The sequence below is a fragment of the Onychostoma macrolepis genome, chromosome 23 (assembly GCF_012432095.1).
Source record: "Onychostoma macrolepis isolate SWU-2019 chromosome 23, ASM1243209v1, whole genome shotgun sequence".
NCBI lineage: Eukaryota > Metazoa > Chordata > Actinopteri > Cypriniformes > Cyprinidae > Onychostoma > Onychostoma macrolepis.
In genome coordinates this window covers 12,475,738-12,497,024 of record NC_081177.1, presented here as the reverse complement: position 1 = coordinate 12,497,024, position 21,287 = coordinate 12,475,738, and positions in this window count along the sequence as shown.

Genomic DNA, 21,287 nt, shown 5'->3' with positions numbered 1-21,287 from the left:
TCAGCGAGAATGTGGGGAGGCAAACAGCTGTTTAAATGTGAGGGAGACAGGAGGAGGTTAAAAGGAGTCAATGGAGGCTAAAGAGACAGCAGGTCTAGCGATGACAAAAAGAGTGGCCAGGGACTGCAGATCAGGACTTCTGGAAACCACATCAAACAAGCTATGGAGAACAGCCAAGATGAACACACACCAACTGTTGTGCAGCGAGAGAAAGAGAGTGAATCAGGGAAGAAAAAAATGAAGGGAGAAGGAGGAAACGGAGAGGCGGCAGGCAGTAGTTAAGGGAAACACAAACGACCGATGCTTCACTGGCCCAATCAATCTGGCGCACCAATCAATCGTTCAGCAGCCATACACCCCAGCCTATCAGAGGCTGGCCACTCGCTCAGACGAGCACCTGACTAATACCCACTACAATGTCACTTCTATATTTGTATCCCACTAATCTGCTCTCCGGGCTCCAATCTTTTCCACTTTCTTGCAAATTTATCACTAGACTGAAAGGCCGGTGCCAGATCCTAAGTGCCTCACCCCTTTAAATTAAACCGTGGCATTTCAGATAAAGCCCCTAAATTCCTTATCTCAGCGCTCTGAAGAGTCTTTAAAGGCAGAGTGTCACTTTTCCTAAAACAGATGCTGTGACGCACATGACGCCCATGACGCCCCCCTGCCTTCCTTTCCTCCATTTAGAAGAAAAAATCTTGACAAAAATAGAACAAAATTCAAGTAAGGTGCATTACGAAACAGACAGCTATCTCTCCACAAGTGCGACCATGAGAGTTCTTGTCTGAGGGCCAACAAAATACCAAACACCTTGGCAAACACACTGGACAAATGATTTTGGGCTCTAAGTTTGTTTGTCTTTTTGGCCACCAAAAATACAATATATTAAATTTCAACCTGCTTGTTCTTTCCAAAGGAAAAGTGTAGCGCCCAAAGATTGCTCTTTCTTAGCTCTTTCAAGAGATATAAATTCTCTTAAAGTGGAAACAAATGAGACAATTGACATTCAGTAATATAAGTTAAGATAATCCTCTCAAAGGTATCTGATGAGAAATACTATCTCTGACTTTTGATCGCGGACTTTGATATCTGAGCACAGTTTGTGACATTGTTAAGATTTTATCTGAAAGTCTAGGGGAGATATAACAGGAGATTACTGCAGGATGCAAATCTGTGAAATCGGTCTCATAGAAACCATTGAGATATTAAAAATCTAATTTGTGGGTTTTATTTCATATGGGTGAAGCTAAAACATTTCTCTCTCAAACTTCTGTTTTCAGTCCATCTCATATCCAGACTTCTAGCACACAGTGTAACAGCCGTAAGCAGATGTTACTCTGTTCTTGCTACAAGTCCACAGTAACACCAGTGTGTCAATATATTTCTCATTAACTTGCTTTCTGCTGGAGATTCATTACCTAATATGGGACCCGAAGCATTTGGAGATCTTTTGACTATGTGTGATAATGTGCTCTCTTCGTCTCTGTCTTTCTTTCTCTCTGCCCCCTACAGATCCCGGTATATTTTCCTGCAACAACAAAGTAGTACATAGTGTTAAAATGTTGATATTGAAACCAGTATGGACAGAGTCTAATAAACAATATGGGACAAAACAATTTGGCTAGCAAATATTTGACAAAAAAAAAATACAAATAATTTTCATAATCGGTAAGTATTTATTCTATTCTATTATCTATATATATATTTTTTTTAAGCATAAACCTCACTTAATTTAGTTAGATTTAGGCATAAACACATGCATATTAAACATCTTGTGTAATTTTGCTTTTCATGTAACTATCATGTTAAGGATGTTTTAATACTACTTATAGAAAAATATTTTTTTGGCACATTAAAAATCTTGCAAACAACAAATGCACCCCTCAATTTATTTCAATGTCAAGAGGTTTACAGTGGTTTTATTTATCAAGGGTGGAATTTTAATGCCCTTTCTTTAGTTTCTAATCTCATTTTGATATGATGTGACTTCCTTAACCCACCCAGTCTATTGTTTTTCCCCTTTTTTCATGAATGAGGTCGAAACCGACTGTTCCTTTTTAGAAGGTCAAAAAACATAATAGGAGAAAAGCACGCTGGACCAAAGGTAGTCCCACACAGCACTAAGCAGAGAAACAAATTAACCCCTTAGATGGGTCCGAGCACTTGACACGCTACAAATCCCCACGCTTTGAAGAACTGCATGGCCGCACGCTCTTATAGCGCTGTCTGTGTTTAGCTTCAGCCTCTGGTGTTTATTTATCAGTGCTGTTATCTATGCTAGAGGACTGCCTGATTATTTAGACAAGTCACTGGAGTATTTTCAGGGCCAGAGGAGTGAGATCTCTAGTGCACAGCTCTAAGCAGGCAGTTTGCTTAATGTTTGACCTTTCACCTCTCAGGGGTAATAATACCTCTATATCTTGCCTCACGCACACACATACGGTGGCAAAGCATGAACAACTATCCAAGTGACTTCTGATGAGGATTACTTGTTATTATATACTTACATGTGGTGCTGACTATGGAGGGATCTTTCAGCTAGGCCAAAACTATACATATATACACTACCATTAATTTTTGAAAGATGCTCACCACAGGTGCATTTATTTGATCAAAAATGCAGTAAATAACAGTAATACTTAAAGTACTATTACAGTTTAAATAACTGTTTTTATATATATTTTGTTTATTCCTGTAATGGCAAAGCTGAATTTTCAGCAGCCATTACTCTAGTCTTCAGTGTCACATGATTTAGTGCTCACATAACATTTCTTATTGTTATCAATGTCGAAAACAGTCATGCTATATACATGGTTTGTATTTACATTTTAAAATTAACGTATGTAATATGTGCCTGTAGTGTGACAAAATGTAAAAACAAAAATGAACAACAAAAAAAGAATAGTTAATTTCCCTTTCTCTGACTGTCATTGGTCTACCAAACAGATAGCCCCGCCACCAACTCCACACCATTGGTTGCTATGAAAGATGGTTGGAATGCTCAAACAAAACTCTGGTTGAACTAGAAATTAAACTTAGATTTAAAAGTCGAACAATTTTTATAGTGTATTGAGAACACTGGGTACTGATGCCTAAATTAAACCTACAGCACCCATTACTAACCTCTCTATCAGTTCTTTCTTTCCTCCAAAGGTTAGTTCCGTTCTTTTCCAATCATAAGAAACGCTCCCTGACCCTTATTGAAAAATTCTGTTTTCCTTTCCATTTTTCCTTGAGATTTTGAAAAGGAAGCAGATAAATGCAGCCTTGTCTCCTGGTCGCAATTTCCTGCTTTTTCCATTTTTTCCAGTTTTTAACAAAACAGTCCGCTCATATTTCCCCCTCCTATTTGAACTTCACACCCAGCACACACTAATAAGCCAAACAGCAACATACAGCAACTGCACAAAGAGCTTACCTAATAGAAAAGGCAGGCTAAAAATAGAATAAAAATAGAATATAAATGCTGTTATCCAGCTGTCCCCTTTAAATCACTCATAGCCACTGCGACCGCTTCAGCAGAGACCTCAGCCTGCTATTGCTTTTCTCAAGCTCAACAACTGAGATATCCATAAGCAGAATGCGTTTTTAAACTCTTTTCAGTATGCTCCCCTCTTCCTGACGGAGCAATGACTAGTGCTGTGCATTCCACAGCCGGTGCAAGGCCACGGCCGGTACAGACAGACCCTAAACCTAGACCCGAACACAGAGAGAGTGTAAAAGAGTCCCAGAATTCATGCGGCAGTGAGTGGGACATACTCACGTACAGGACACTCGTGCTTTACACCCCTGATCGCACCAACTGAAAGACAGGGACAGACGGCGCACTTGGCAACGCAGAGAACACTGAGCTTAACAGTTCTCAGGTTTTCTACTTTATGTAAAGTTAGACGCGTTTGAAGGTTTCAAATATAGCGTCTGCCAAAGCGATTACTTTTAACATTGGCAAGCCCCAGCGCAGTTTCTATGAAGCATTCTTTAACACTTCCCTTCTTAACAGCCATGTGCTCTAACGCAAAGTGCAGCCCCGGCCACAGCACAGAGGGGAGCATAAATTATCACTGATATTTAACGTGCTGCCTGGGAGGAGCCGCACTTCAAACCAGCTGCCAAAATTAGTGGCATTTAGCTGTTTTGGAAATTGATCATGTGGGGCCTGATGCTGCTGCCTGTAACAAACAACTAGATGAGCAAATCTCACAAATCCTCCAAGTAACATCTTACCTCTGAATCAGAAGAAAGAAATAAAGTAAATTTTGTTGAAAAATCACACACACAGTTATATATATATATATATATATATATATATATATATATATATATATATATATATATATATATACACACACACGTGTGTGTGTGTGTGTGTGTGTGTGTGTGTGTGGCGTGTGTTTGTGCGTGTGCGTGCGTGTAACAATGGGCTTAATTTTCTGTAATATTAAAGAAAGAAAGGAAGAAAAGAAAGTCCACTTTTACAACAAAAAACTGTAATTACACTATTATTACATAATAATAATACACAATATTTACATACACATATTTTGTGTATACACACAAAATATGTATGTAAATATTGCATATTATTATTATGTAATAATAGTGTAATTACAGTTTTTATACAGTATACATATATACTATATAATGATTCTTATTAAAACAATTTACAAAATAATAATGGCAGTAAATTCAACTATAGAGACATGTTTCTGTAAGATTCACCTTCATATGAAATATGTTTTCTGATCATCATAAACCAGACAAATCAAATGCCTCTGCCTCTCAGGAATCAAATACATCAAATCCTAAGAAGGATACAGTTCTCATAAAAACGCTTTCTGTGTGTGTGGTTATATGTCACCGCTTTAAAACACCTGCGAAATTTATAACAAGTATTCAACATTTTTTATCTTGTTAAACTACACCATTCCTTATTCAAAAGAGCATCACTGTACATATAAATTAAGTCACAAACCAGTCTTGACACAACATTTTTTTCACCTCTCAAGATAAACATGGCCAGTTGCTCTGCATAGTAACTGCTCTAGCAACAATATAAACAGCCTAACACAAGAGCAAAAAATGTGCATTTAAGTTCAAGGAAGTTTCTTAATAAGGAAAAAAAGGAAAAAAAAGTGGATGAAGATACATCCCAGGCGCTCCCGACGAGTAGGAACTCAATTTCTCTGTTCACAGACATTCCTGTCCTGGAATCATCAACACATATTCTCTTTAATCCTTAACTGGCCAAAATGTTCTTCCAGCTAGTCATTCAGCAAACCAAGCAGCACACAGCCACAGGCACAACAGCAGACGGGGAGAGGAACGGTACGACTTACTCTGCAATAAATCCACCGGCAGGCAGGAGAGCAGGGCTGCTTTCTGAAAGGCCCACAATCAGGCACCAGATAAATTGCATTTTGTGCAAGCTGCATTGTCTCTGCTTCTGTGTTCTGCTAATCTAATGTGTTCAACATGGTCTTGGTCACCTTGACTTTGGTTGCCATAGAGCTCCATACAAACACATCCCCACCCAGAAATGCACCAAATAAGGCCAAGGGAAAAATCTCATAATCAAAGAGGTGAAACGAGAGTGGAAAATGCTTCCAAATATACATGCATTGCACTAAAGAGCGTATGAAAGCTGTAAATGCGCTAAGATGATGACGAAGACTAATTATTCTAGGACAATAAACGCATTAAAGCGGGAGAATGTTTACGCATTCGTAATCATCATTCATTTTTAATCGACAAAAGATAAATTTGAGTCGTTTAAGACCGAGGCCCTTTAAGCTGTATCAGGGCCAGCGTTGTTTGTTCTCAATATGACCTTTAAACACTTCGCTGAAACACAGAGGAATCAGCCAACGCGAAGACGGCCGTCCTGTCTGGCAGCCGACCCCGGCAGATGCGACTTCTGAGGAGTTCAAAAGAATTCGGCATGGGGGCAAGGCTATTTACATAATCCTTCAGATATATTCCCCTGCAACCTAATCAAATTATTCACAAGTCTAGCCCCTAACCATGTAGACCCCGCGATACACAGCCCTTCCATTACCGTCCTCTCTCTTCCTTAATCATATCGAACCAAAACCAGTGTCGATTTTCCCTTTAGAATGGAAGGCAGTGGCAGAAAACAAAAGCATTGCGATGTCTGACACACACAACAGTCTTTTCCCTCCAGGTCCATTTCGCTTGCCGTCTCAAATTAGTCCTCCATTATATTTGCTTTTCATCTGACGCATTTAAAAGGAGAGAATATTGGTGCTAGGGTTTAACAAACTGCGATACAAAGAAACAGATAATTTGCGTTCCATTGTGAGCCGAAGACCATAAGTTAATCACTCGAAATAATGCCGTTTTTTCTTTCGGCGCTGAATTTGCGCATTAACTTGTTTAATCGACCGAACGACTTACATTGCGATAACCTGAAATGCCCCGCGTCTGATTGGCTTGATCTATTATTATTCACCTCCCCTCACACTAAAAACATCGACTGAACCCTGTTTAAACAACAGCATCGAAAAGTCATATTTAAACATGCACGCAATATGAAACTTGTCTGAGCGATGTCTCATTTAGGCTCCTACAATGCCTAATTCTGCACACTGCAATTACAGCTTTGTCTCAATAACAATAGGCCATCACCACAGTTACCACTGGCACCTAAGGGGTTAAGCTGTCAGGCTCCATCAACAAAGTTTACATCATATGTGCGGTCAATTTTCAATGACTTCTTTTCCCACGTCGAAATAAACTATTTTATGTCTCCAAATATGCAGATCATTTTGCTTAATGAAAGATGCTTGACGTCTCCGATCCAATTAATATGCAAATGCAAGCGAGGATTTATTTGTGACATTCTGTATGGGTGAGAGAAAACAAAAAGGGCTCTTAACAGTTACACTAATTGCTGTGACTGATTGTCACATATCATCATTCACTCTGAATCTCCTAAATACCACATTTCAGATAAAATTCGTGCTTGCACTTTGTGAAGATTTATTTACAAAGGGGTCGTATAGATCAGAGCGGCCAGCATTGAGCGGCAAGAGCTTCCGGATAAACAGTCCTCTCCCTGTCTCCTCTCTGTTTCGGTCTGAATAGAACACAAAATGCTTGTTTCTTATATCAAACACGATATATATCAGATGTATGCGTGTTTCCTGTATCCTAATGGTCAGTGTACTAATGCAGTTTGGCCTCTACTGGGAAAAGGCTTCAATAAGTGATGTATTTATTACTGCAAAAACACAATCTCTAATGCAGCTTCACTATTAAAAACATTTAATGGACAGTGCAATATAATCTGTTGTTTGCATCCTCCTATAGCTTTAATGTATGAAGCAATATACCATACACAGTGATTGACTTAAGACAAAAGATGTGGCCTTCCCACAACTCCAGCTAAATAAAACAGCCGGTCCACTTTTAAAGCAACAGAACCCTCTTGTTCCACAAAACAAAAAATGCAAAGGAAACAATGCACCTCAATAGTCAAGGAAAGGGTTAATATGGTAATCCAACTGATAATATGTGAGCATTCAATGCAAACACCCTCAAGGATTCTACGTTGAGAGGAAAAAGTAACAAATTAGTTCAGAATGATCAATTTGCAGCTGTTTTAGCCTTGTTTTTTAAGCCAGCCACAGTCTATAAAACTAACTAGCATGTAATTGGAAGATTGGAAATAATGGTCTTGAAAAAGACACTTTATCAATGGAGCAGCAGCGGCAAAGCTGTCAAGCTTAAGACATCGAACTGCCATTGACAAATGACTTAATGGCACAAGACTGAGTATATGAATCAGAAAAGAAAAAACATTTTCTTATGAATGAATACCTCAGTGATGTTAACTAAATACAGCAAGATTAACCCAAAAACAAGGCTTCTTGCTAAAGCGGCTTTTGCATGATGGTGTGTGTGCGCTATAAAGATAATATCTTTCAGCTCACTATGTTCTTTCTCCTCTAAAGAGGTTGGAACACACAAGGCAGCTATTTGAGGATGTAATCACTCGCTCCTCTCCTTCAAGCGGCCCATAATGCTTCGCTGCACACTGGTTAGCAGTTAGCGGCCAGAGCAGATTGTAAACAGATCTCTCATGAATTGCGGGTTTAGCAGTTTTGCGCATCTCCAAACAAGGTGCTTCTGATAACGCCATTCTCTCCCTGACAAGGGCTGACAAAAATCAGTCACTTTGCTGCAAACATGTGATTTGAGAGCCGTCAGTCAATGTGATTGACGGCTTTAATCCCCCCCAGGAGCAAATAGGAGAAGACAAACCCAACCCTGATATACAATGTTTGTTTGCAAATCCTATTAAATGTATCTCTGCCTTTCTAAGTGCTCTATATAGAGTAAGGTACGTATACAGAAAAGTGAATGTTACGAATGATATAACTAAATATTCAGAGATAACAGAGAAAGACATTTATATAATGTTACAAAAAGTCTATTTAAAGTAAATGCTGTTCTTTTAAACTTTCCATACATCACTCTGTTTCAACATTGATAATAGTAGGGAATGTTTGCTGAACACCAAATCAGGAATTAGAAAACAGTTGTTTTCTATTTTCTCAAGGTTGTTTTCAACTTCTTCAGGGCCCGAAAATGTTAACAATATTTCACAATATTACTATTTTTACTGTGTTTTTGAATGAATGCAGCCTTGGTGAGATAGAAGTGAGATAGAAGCTACGGAAAGTTCTGGAATGTTCCACGGTGATGTATTGTGCTTCTAAGCATTTCTGAGCTTAAGAGACTTCTTTCAAAAACATTTTAAAAATCTTACCAACTTTATCTCCAAACTTGACTTTATATCTCACAATTGCAAATTTCTATTTAGCAAAGGCAACTTTATATCTCATAGATATGTCACAATTTTCAAACTTCCTTTTATGTTGTATTGTGAAGCTGAAACAGGTTTCCATATCTAATCAATCTAAAAAAACAGAAATGCTTAGAAGCACAATACATCACCGTGGAACATTCCAGAACTTTCCGTAGCTTCTATCTCACTTCCCGCTAATTTGCGGCCACAGACTGGTTGTAATGAAGGCCTCATGCATTTTTACAGCAGTGTCAGGCTAAGCACTGTCATGTATAAATTAACCAGTGAGCTAAAAGCTTTGTTGTCCTGCAGGAAAATGCAAGTCATCAAGCATTAAGCACATATTAATTTTCAATGGACCAGCAATAATGGGAATGTTTTATGAACAGGAAATCACTGTGGTCTTACCCGTCAACCGGGCCGACTTTTGGACATGTCACAGAGCTGCAAATCTGGCTCTGACCCTGCGATACAGTCCCGTGAAATGGTCTTCATTGGGACATTTGAATGATGGTCGGGACTGCCTATGTGAGATTGAGGCAGCAGTTGTGTGAAAGGCAGATTGCTATGGCTTTTATGGCTAACTGCAGTATTCTTATACCAGGTAGCAGGTTTTCATTCTCCGGGCTTTTATTATGCCACATATAAAAAGCGTATTAGATGCAATGATGGGCACAGGTCTGCGCATCCTTCCAGACCCCTAAAAGCTTTTTTCAAAACAAATGCGGTAGAGCGAGAAATTTTAATAACAAGTAGATCGGCCCAATTCCATTCTTTGCTAACTAATAGACTGGCGCGCATCATGAAAAAGCGGAAAATCCAACAGTAAATTTGAAGCACAAGTAATCCGGTGCATTGGAGGATACTCTCCCTCCCGCTCTCATGTCTCGGCCAGAGTTTATTTCACCTCAGACGGAGGTGAAAATAGCTTTGGATTTTTTTTTTTTTTTAAAACCAGACTCAAAGGGCAGGCAACGCATTCTGGGGCCTAAAGCTGATGCCCTGGTGGCTCGGCCAGCCACTTTTCCAAGGCCTGCTACTTGATTAAATGCATAATCCACTACTCCCCATCCCCGATGATTTAGTGTGCCTTTAAATCAGCTTGCGCACACATAAAAACCTCAAATAAAAATCACCAAGAAAAACCATTGCACTCTAACTGTTCTATTAAAATGATACCCGGCCAGGCCTTTCTTCTCCGCAATACCGTTTATTCCACATGAATGCGTATCTTCATTTTTTTTCCAAGGTGTGCATATAAAATATTTAAAGTTTAAAATGTCAGCGTTGAAACATCAAATGCAGGAGTCTCTCATTAATCACCTAGGATGTAGGCTCCCTTTTAAGGTTATAACCCTTTGAAAGAGCAAAAATTACATTTCTGACCTTGAAGATGAGACAAACTCATAAAGGTAAAATAATTCACGCTTTAAAAGGAGGCAGTTATCTGCGGGCTCAAGTTGCTGCGCTGTGAGTTTCGGGGGGACACCAAACAACTTTCATTTTCATATTTACATCGAAGCTGTTCAGATTAATTTGAAATCAAATCGAGAAAAAAGAACAAAACTGTGAGAAAACATCAAACGAAGCAATAGTGTAACTTTCAAATCCATGGGGCTCAGCTATCTGCGCTGCATAGAATGTTGCCTTTTTTCATGGACTTTTATTAAATGGTGCATGACATTTCCATTACTCAAGGAAATTAAATTCGCTAATTTTCTTACAAGCCCGGTACGTCTGCTATTTTAGGGAGGTGCGCCGAACAGAACAATTGTTTCAACACCTACACAAAGAAAAGGGATTGTGAATCTACCTTTTGAAAAGAAAAAGTGAATTAAAGCCATAAAAGCAATTTGCTCTTTAATAAAACAAGTCTTGGTTTTGATCTTCAGCTAAACTGGCATTTGGCTAGGTATTAAGCCTGAAGCCACTTGCATTTATAAACCCAGGTGCCATGTTCCCGTTATGCAATTTACTTCCAAACTGCTTCTAATAACAATAAAAAGAAACAAATGTGATACGTTTCAGGTGTTTTCCCTTAAAAGCCTGCAAAGCACTGTCTAAACTGAAAACTGAAAAAAAAAATGTAGTTTTTAATCTCCTATTGTGTTTTTTTCACTATGAAGCTATACTCATTCATCAACAGAAAATGTGGAGTATTCAGTCTAAAACCCTCATGATTCAGAATTCAAAAACAAACAAATCCCTTAATGTGCTGCAGATCTGCAATACGTTGCTTTTAAATCGTTCCACATGTCAAAATGGAGCATCCCAGAAAACAAACATCACACCAAGACTTGGTGTTGTTTAAATGTTAGTTTCTAGAGCCAGCGGTTTTCCTAAGGAGACACAAGTGAGTCTTGGCTGGGCCGGTGGAAGTGACAGCGTCACACTGAACCTGGCTCTTCTCCTCTGGAGATGAAAAGGCTGATTACTCTGCCTCTCTCCTGGGGAACCAGCAACATGTCTGACAACATCATTGAAAAATAGACTGCTGAGCCCCTCTGGGTCTTATAAGGGCTCACATTTAATGCAGAGGAGATTCACACTAAAAAGGAGGTGACACTACAGTCTCTACGACTGCATCAATGAATATATTAAAGACTGTAAGGAGAGCGGCTTCCATTAAATGTTCAGTTTTCCAGGTTTGGACTGTCTGATAAAGCGGGACTATTAACTAATTCAGCTTAGAATGATTAACCAAGAGCCGATGATCTGTACTGACCTCAAAAGCTTGACACACTATGCCGGCTCAACTAACTGCAGACAGGGAAGAGTGTTCAGGAAACCTGTCTGAAAACAGTCAGTTTTTTTTTTTTGCAATTTTGCTACTTGTGCCATAGAAATGACACACTCCAACTAAAAGTGTAGCATGCCTAAAAGAAACTCAAACAAGTTGTATCATAACAGTTTCTACAAGATCACAAGGTGCAGCAAAATTATCCTTACAAATCAAGCGCAAAATGTGCTTCAAAAACAATTCATGATGTTTTACATTACCATATAATTCTGCCCTTGTTTGTGTAAATATAAATGCACTTAATAGAGCTCAAACCAACAATGACCAACAAATAAAATGCCTGTATTAGCAAATAAAATTACTATTAAATATTAAATATAAAATAATTAATCATTTTAAATGTTAATGTTTAATTGAAATTGTAATTATTTTCATATTCATTTGTTATTATTAACAAAAGTCATTTTATTTGCTAATATATAAGCCATACATAATTAATATATAATTAAAAATACATATTAATTAATAAACATAACAGTATTGGTCTTGAAAGCATTTTAAACCAAAAGGCTGGATAATATAAATATAAATGCAAAAAGGGGGTTACTGTTTTCAATTAGTCTAAGCATCATGAAAAATTAAGATGAATAAATTCTACACTCAGCAAAGAAAGGCTGACAACATCACGGAGAAGCGACATAAAATGTATCTGTTGAGAAAAAGAGAATAATTGGTGCCGTATGAATCTTTATCCAGAGGGGCGTCATTATTAAACTTAGACACGCATTTCAATTCAGCAGTCATATCAGGGAGAACAAGGAACAAGACAAGATCAAGAAATCCTAATTATAATTACAAAATTACATAGGGTGCAACAAGGGTGCCTAGTTTAATGGTAATAATTAGAGCCATAAAATTTTAATAGGAAATATGGCATTGTGTGGGTTTTGAGGCTTATGCCACTTTAAGGCCCAGTCGCATGTGTGTGGTTGAATGTTCAATGATGAGCACCGTGATTAAGACGGTTCACTTTGCACTGCTGGCCCTTTAAAGGAGCTCAGCCTGTATCACTGCCCCGAAAGAAAGAAAAAAAAAATCCCATCCTGCACCCAAACCGCCACACGTGCCCTTTTCCTGTCTCTCTTTATTACCCTGCCACGATCCTCTTAAGCAGACCTCTTCCCCAGCGCAATACCATATGTTTTCAGTTAAGCCTAATTTCTTTTTCTCTTCATTTAAGACATGGACTGGCTTAGCCAGAAGCATTAAGCGGCCCACTCTTCTACTCATTCATTTTCTTCTTGGGTTTTCTGTTATTTTTTTGGCCCTGTCTCTTTAAGGACTCCAAAGCTCCCTGTTGAAATTAATTTACAGCCACAACAAAACCAGCACAGGATTTTAAGATCATTGTAAGTAATTTTAAGTTAATTCACTCCAGATTTCTACATTAACCTTTCAAACAGAGTTCAGAGCGTAACTGAGCCGAGGTCAGTGTTGATGTAAAAACAGGTCATTCACGGGGGATTTTTCCCGGCCTCGTTGGTTTACAGTCAGCAGGAAAACTCTAGAAAATGCTCACGTATATTTTTAGCAATGTACTGTTTGATCCAAGTAAATACATTTTCAAAAACGTTTTTTTTGCAATTAACAATGAGAGAAGGAACATGTGTTTAGAAACCAAACATCAAATTCTAATATCATTTTGACTTTAAATGCTAATTTTTAGCATCCTTTGCAGGCTTAAGCAATAATGTTAATAGCATGGTGATGGAATTGTTCACATTGAAATGTCCCTGTTAGGTGTCACACCTGGGTCTGAGGTCTCCAGAGAGACTCCTATGCTGACAAACATCTTCCTATGACAGATTTCAGTCCCTGTTCAAGATATGCCACTCTCTGCATTTCCATGTAGCACAGCCCCTCCTGTGCTGAGACCGATGCTAATTGCATGTTTTTCTGCACTTCCCTGAGGTGCCACAGAAAAACATCAACATCACAAATCACACTGTAGTGTATGAGACTTGGCACTAATGTACTAATTGTTATACCATATTCCTTACTTATGGAACTGTACATTATGGTAAGCACTTAATGTTCAACACAATAACCAAGACATGAAAAATAGACTTGTGTTTTCCTTACAAAGACACTTTTTTTTCCCTGAGTGGGATGATTCTATGACACAGTATAGTGAAACAGCTCTTTTTCTCCTGATAATCAGTCTGTAATCCTGCACTCTCAGAAATAAAGGTACAAAAGCTGTCACTGGGGCGATACCTTTTCAAAAGGTACATGTTTGTACCTAAAGGGTCCATTTTGGTACCTTAAAGGTACATATTAGTACTTAAAGTGTACGTATTTGAACCTAATAGGTACAAAAGTGTACCTTTTGAAAAGGTACCGCCCCAGTGACAGCTTTTGTACCTTTATTTCTGAGAGTGTGTGAAGTCTAATTTAAGGTTACTTCAGGTACATCAGGGTTTCTTTTTGGAAGTGGAGGATCAATGAATCAATAGAAAACACTTGGAGGTCAGAAACAACTGTGCCTCTGTAACTGACCTTGTATAAAGGTCATGCGCATATTGTTGATCTACCTTGATTGCCAACAAAGCCAATTAAATATTTAAGCAAACAAACAAATAAATAAATACATACTGTAGGTCTTTGACAACTTAAATTATAGATTTTGAGACAGAATTTAAAATTTAAATTTCCAAAATAAACAAACCACATTATCAACAAACAAAAACAAAACAAATATATAACTGCACAGCTCCATAGACTGAATAAATTACAAGATTTAACAACTGACAGATTCTGAGCCAGAATACTCACTAACCAACTTAATAAATAAATTCAGTATAGGACTGTAAAAACGAGAAGATTTGACAAATAACAGATTCTGAGATAAACAAACAAACAAAAAATGCACAGCTCTATTGTACGGTAAAAAAAAAAAAAAAGTAAGGTTACAATAACACATTCTGAGCCAGAATACAAACTAACTAAATTAATGAATGAATCTATGACATCTTAAAAAATCAAATAAAATAAAAAGTGTTGTCACACAGAACTACAATAGCACTGCAGTTTGGTACGCATTTAACTCCTCTTTCACCAGTTCAACTTTGGAGTAACGACTGCTGTAGTTAACAAGATTTTCTGTGAAGACTAAAGTCTGTAAAACCTCCTTTGGTCGTAATCTATGAAAACAGGAGATAAGCCCACCGCACAGTTCATGTAATGAAGCTCACATCAAACACAAACAGACTGTTGTCTGAACATCCCCACCCAAAACAGGCTCTGTCTAAATCATCTGTCCATTACTGGGCTCAGACAGACCACATAAGACAGGTGGCTTTTTTCAGTACGGAAGACCCTCATTTCCATGGTTTTTCTGTTAAAAAATAAGCTTTATTGTGGTTTTTGGCAGATTTTCTGTGGACTCTCTCGTCGACTATTAATGTAGTCGTATTAATTTAAAGAGAGAGGCAAGTCTTGTAATGAATCACTCACTTGAGAGACAGATTGGATGCTAGTGTGTAAATGGCTGCAACAGCAAGTATGCCATTAGATTCATAGTTTGAACACAAATGATCCAAAGACAGAATTGATTGAGGCATGCTAAACCCCTGCAAAATCATTACAGGCTTTAGGGTAGGAAGGAAAGCTGAGGTCTACAAATTAAGCTGTAAATTGTTAAATATCAGTAAAGGTGAGCTCTTCTTTCCAGCATAATTACTGCTGCCAATCCAGTGTGATTTTATAATTCCAAAATCCTGACACTTCACAAAGACACTATAATTGCCTTGTGCTGGCCTTTCGCTCACCGCAAAGGTCCATTAATTAATTTTTCTGAGGATCTGCCCTGAAACGTATTTCTGCTTATGAAACGCAGCTCGTAGGGAGATGTGGAATTTTCCATGAAAATACAAAAAAACGGCCAGTCTCAGCAGCGGGCCGCTGCTAGCGCTTTCTGCTGGCTTTCAGAGGGGCCCAAGAATAGCCCCATGATTTGGTGCTAAATACACATTGGACATGCAAGAATTCAAAACATGAGGCAGTGGATCTACATTAGTCATCTGAAACAGAAACTTCCAACCAATCACATTTCACTGTTCGGATTCAATGACAGACCACAATCGCTTACTTGTGATTCACTTCCATGAATTAGTCTTCAATGAATCATTCATATGGTTAACGCAACCATAATTTGTATGTTTAACATTTAACATGAATTTTAAGTTCACTAAATAAATAAATAAACACAGAAATAAATACATTTTACTCATCCTCAAGTTGCAAAAAGCACAATGCAAAACCATAAAAGCAATGTTTAAAAAAGAAAGAAAGAAAGAAAGAAAGAATAACTGTGCACTATATTTCAAAAGATATTCATTTTATTCCGCAAAAGTGCATTACGTTGATCAAAAAGTGAGAGTTAAGACTTTCTATTTCAAATAGATGTTTTTGATGATGACAGAATGTCCATCACTTCATCACTTCAAATTTAAAAAAAATCTCCTATTGACTTACATTGATAGAATGTTTGCCTTCTGAAATCTAAATGAAAACAATTATAGTGATATTTGCATACGAATTGAATTGACTGATGAATTCCATCCCCACTGAATATCATCCTAAACTTTCTACTTACAGTACACCATTCTGGCGTGTCCTTGTGAACACTGGAACTGTAGTTGAAAAAGTACAACAAGCATATTATAATGAATAAATACAATGGTAAATGTTTGGCATGTGGAGTTATATATTTCTGTTTACACGTGCAGTTTAGGATTGAGTCTGTGTAATGGAACCGAGGGAAGAGGATGGAGCAGAGAGAAGGAAGAGAGTAAAGAGGGACACTTCACACACGAGAGCTGTTTGTTCACATCATCTGCCATGAAACACTTCCAGTGAGGACAGCACTTCAACAGAGCGGCCCAAGAAAAAACTCCCTCTGAATTTTACTTCTTAGCTGTGAGAAGACTTTCATCAAACAACTCAGCCGATAACCGCAAAGACAGTCGCATAAAACACTATTCAAGAAGATCCAAAAATCCCTGTAGAACACCCAAAGCTCGGGGCTTAAAAACTCACTCGTGACTTCTTATCTTTATTCACTGCTGAGTGCGAAAATGAAGAAAATATATTCTAGCGTCTGCCTGCGTATTCTGATCGAGCTCCAATTACGAGCTGAAACAATTGGATTTTAGAGGATGCACGCATGTCGAGTTTTCAGAGCATTAGATGGATTTTACAAAGCACCCCTAGAAAAGCATTTCATTAAGCGCATCTTTCTTCCTTCTGCTTTTGCTTTTTTATTGTGTTTATATGCGTTTTGTATAAAGCTGTGCAATGTATAAATATGGGAGAATTACAGCGAACGCAGAGGCAGGAAGAGCAATGAGATGAAGGCAGAAAAAGAAGGGTTGAAATGGCATCCTCTCTAAACTTAATGAAACAGCATCCTTTAATTTTTTTTTAAGTAATTATAATAAAGATGGAAAAACATAATAAAGGCCTCCCAGCCCCCACCTGCTAACAGTAATTATAATAGACTCAACAATAAATGGTAAAGCAGCACAGAGCTGCATCTTGGGAATTCTCTGGGGTCTGTGGATTAGCTTGAAAAGCCTGAATGATTAAAATACACTAATTAAAATTTTGTGTTCCTTGGTAACTCGTCTTCCTGGGCCCCTTGCGCTGGTAAAATGGGAATAAATGTGACAAAAGCAAATACTGCTTCAGACTCCAGTAAGTAAACAAGTATAATCCAGTTTTCATAGGTGTGTTTCCATTACATATTTCACAAAAACTAGCGTTCTTCAAACGCACGTTATTTCTCAAAGGAATGGTTCAGACGAAAATGAATATTCTGTCATCATTTACTCACACTTTTCATGTCTTTTAAAGCCCATCTGACATTCATTCTTCTGCTGAACGCAAAAGCAAACTGTCAAAGCTACACTTTTCTATACAAAGACAAGTTTTAAGGCAAGATTTTTAAAGAATAAATTCAATTTCTGTCTGTTTTCAGTCCAAATGGCTTCAGAAAGTAGCAAACAATTCATATGGACCACTTTCTTGATCGCTCCAGTCTCCATTCACTTTTATTATATGGAAAAGAGCAGCTAGGACAATCTACAAAACTTCTCCTTTGGTGTTTAACACAAAATAAAGTCAAAAAGGTTTGGAACAATAGAATAAACAAGTACTAACCGAATTATCGTTTTCTGATAAACACAAATCATTTGATCAACTCATAAAGGAAGTCTCTTGAATATTCAGGTGACCTTGCCTTTACTCAAAAACAGTGACCAGTTTCTAACATGAAACTGAATCGAGAGTCCTTTGAAACAATCCAACCAAAAGTGCTAAATCTCATGAGTAATATGCAGCAAGAGGCTTTTGCATGTTTTGACACATATGGAGAGAATGTCAGGCATAAAGAACAACAGCATTTGATCAAAGAGCAAAATGTAGCAGTAGTAATTATGCTGTAGCCACTTCATTCAAACAAGAACAGATCTCCTCGGCTCGCTCGTCTCTCAGTACTGGGCTTCAGTAGTAAAGATATGGCAAGAGATCGGTCACGTTGGAAATCTAACGTGTCACCGGTGTGGTGAGGAACATGCTTTTAAAGGGGCCGCGTTTTTCGAGGGGGGTCCTGGGAGGCCATCGCCTCTTTCCTTTCGCAATGCACTGTCTCTGTGAATGATGGTAATCGCTTGTTTGCTGTCAGCAGGAACAATGGAGCAGGGGAAGATGTCTTTAACCCCCCCCCCTTCCCAATCCCCGCTCACTTTGAGACATGGATATGGCAAGTCAATCCCTTGGTAAAATCACACGGAATCAAACAGAACAGAAATATCAAGGGTGTTAAGTACATGCCCGGGTTACTCTTGACAGCTGCGTTCAATGCTTCGGGAGATTCAGCGAAAGGAAAATAAAGATCGTGTAAAGAGAATATGTTCTTGTGATCAGGTTAAAACCCAGCCAGAGAATGTGTACACACAGGTTTAATGGGAAAATATGCTAATACCAATACAGTATTTATTCTTTACTAAAACAATGTTAACTTTGGTTTAGCTGGATAAACAATGCTGACAGAGCTCGTTGAGAATGTGGAGGAAAGAAAGGAAAACCAAAGCTAATTATGAGGTTAAGAAAAGTAGAGCTGGTCTGGCTGTTGGTTCTTGGCCAGCACGGCTTCGGAGACAAACTACAGCTGTGTCTGAACATGTGGATACACTGCCAAAAATCATTGTTTAAAAGAAATATTATAATAATAATATACTCCCAGAAAAAAAAAAATTACAAAAGTTGTCACTTGAGCAGTACCCTTTCAAAAAGGTATATCTTTGTACCTTATTTAAGGTGAAATGTTAGTATTTTAAACATATGACTTAATTTGACTTTGAAATTTCTAATAATAATAATTATTATTATTTATTGAATTAAATAATCTTTGAAAATGAATTTTTGCTAAGTAGTAATTTTGTATAACCTACTATATAAAAATTAGAGTAAGGAAAAAATTATTTATACGTCAATTAAATTCATCTTGTTCTAAGGATGATTTTAGAACAAAAAGGACAAATATTGTTTTTTTTTTGTTTTTTTGCAGTGTGATATAACAATATATGCTAAAATACTACAAATGGCTGCTTACAAATAAGCAAATTTATCTTTGAATATGTATTTTTGTTAAGCAATGTTGCATATTTTTCTTGTTTATACCAGAGATTATTTACTTATAAATAGGTACTTGTTAGTGGCGTAAGAAAAAACTAAATCAAGACATATTGTCTAAAAACTCTTAAATTAATCTTGTTTTAAAGGATGACTGTAGTAGACAAAATAAATATTTCTTGTATAATACTTGATGATAAAAATACTCACAATTGTTGCTTATATATTTAAACATAAGCAGGAATATATTTTGGAAAAATGTAATTAATTCAAAATATATTCTCTTAAAACTCTTACCTTGTGCACATTTGTAAAGTAAATGCATCTTGTTTAGGGAAGATCTTAGTAGAAAAAAAGACAAAAACTGTGACGCTGACAAAAAATACTTTTTGCTCTGTGATATCTGCTTGACACTAAAAAAAGACTCAAAATTCCTGCTAAAAAGACTCAAAATGCCTGCTTAAAAACTGAATTACCTTTTCAGTAAACCAGAGCTTAGAAGCCAATGACCTGGTATTTTGTCTCTATGGAGCGTCGAGGGAGGGGGGTTAGAGGCTGCAGGCATGAGTGGGCATAGGAGACAGGCCAGACTGGCACGAGCCTCATGCCCATTTACTCCTCACCACCGGGCATGCTCCGTGTGAGGCGTGCTGGTGGCCTCAGTCTTGAGAGCAAATTAGATCCACTTCATTAAAATATTCCAGCCAGGAACAAAAGGATGAAGGGTGGAGGAGATGTGCTAGAGATATGCGCCTGATATACATGCAGGCCAGGCGAGATCCATGCACATCTGACAAACAGATTGCCTCACTTGGAGAAAAAGAGACACAGCCCAAAGGGGAAAACTTAATCAGATATAGATGTAAAGTCAACGCATTGGATTATACGCTGCGTGTGAGCGAGCGACAGAGAGAAAGAGCGGGGAGAGAAATGGCAGAGGGCATATTTGTTGTACCACGTCCCTTTTGTAGAGGTGCTATAATGTGTATGTGCTCTTTGTTCGCTAAAAACCTCAACATGACTCTCGGTTATAAAAACTTCTGCCTCATTGCAATTATACAAAAGAAAATGAACACTTTTGGGTTGCCCTGGTAACCTAATTGCATCAGTACATTGCACACAGGAGCCAAAGTAACTGAATTTTGATGAAAAGGCGGCGATAATTTACGGCATTGAGAAATTAGTTGCCGTGGCGACGCGTTAATTACATCTCAAATTAACAATGCAAGTGTAGTGAAATTAAATATAAATCATATTTTTTGCATAAATTACAGGGGTTGATTAGTGCGAGGCGCCAGGAGAGAGAGGTTGGGATTCCACGGGCCTGTCACATCAACCCTCCCAACACCCCCATCTCATTCAGCTCCTCTTAAAAGAGAAATGCCGTAAGCTCCTTTACACGCCAGCGCTGCAGCAGAAACATGCGTCTGTTTTCTAATTAGCATTTTGATCTTTTTCAGGTTGATGAACTTCTTTACTTCTGTCACTCCTGGAAAAGCATAAAAATGTTTGGGGTTTTTTCCCCTCTCGCCTAAATGATCACTAATGAATGTTAACATACGGTATGCAAACATATCCGTCATATACAGCCGGGTCTACAACGTCTGTGACCACTAGTCAAAATGCTTTTTTTTTTTTTTTGGCATTTGTCTAATTTTGATATCAATTTTGTATTCAACAGTACAGAATCATAAATATGTAGATCATAAATAAATATAATAAGTATGCAGTTATAAAGTACATAGCAGGTCAGTTATGAAAATTATTATTATTTAGAATAATTATATATGTATAATAATATTTTTTCTATAATTATATATATATATATATATATATATATATATATATATATATATATATTAGCATAAATTAATACATTTATTACATTCCTTTATCTCTTTTACACTTTAAATTGCAGTGTTAGTAATGGCAGGTATTATTTAATAACTAATTATTATTTAAGTAAATGATTACATTTATTACATTAAATTACTTTTGTCTCTTATTATTACATTGATT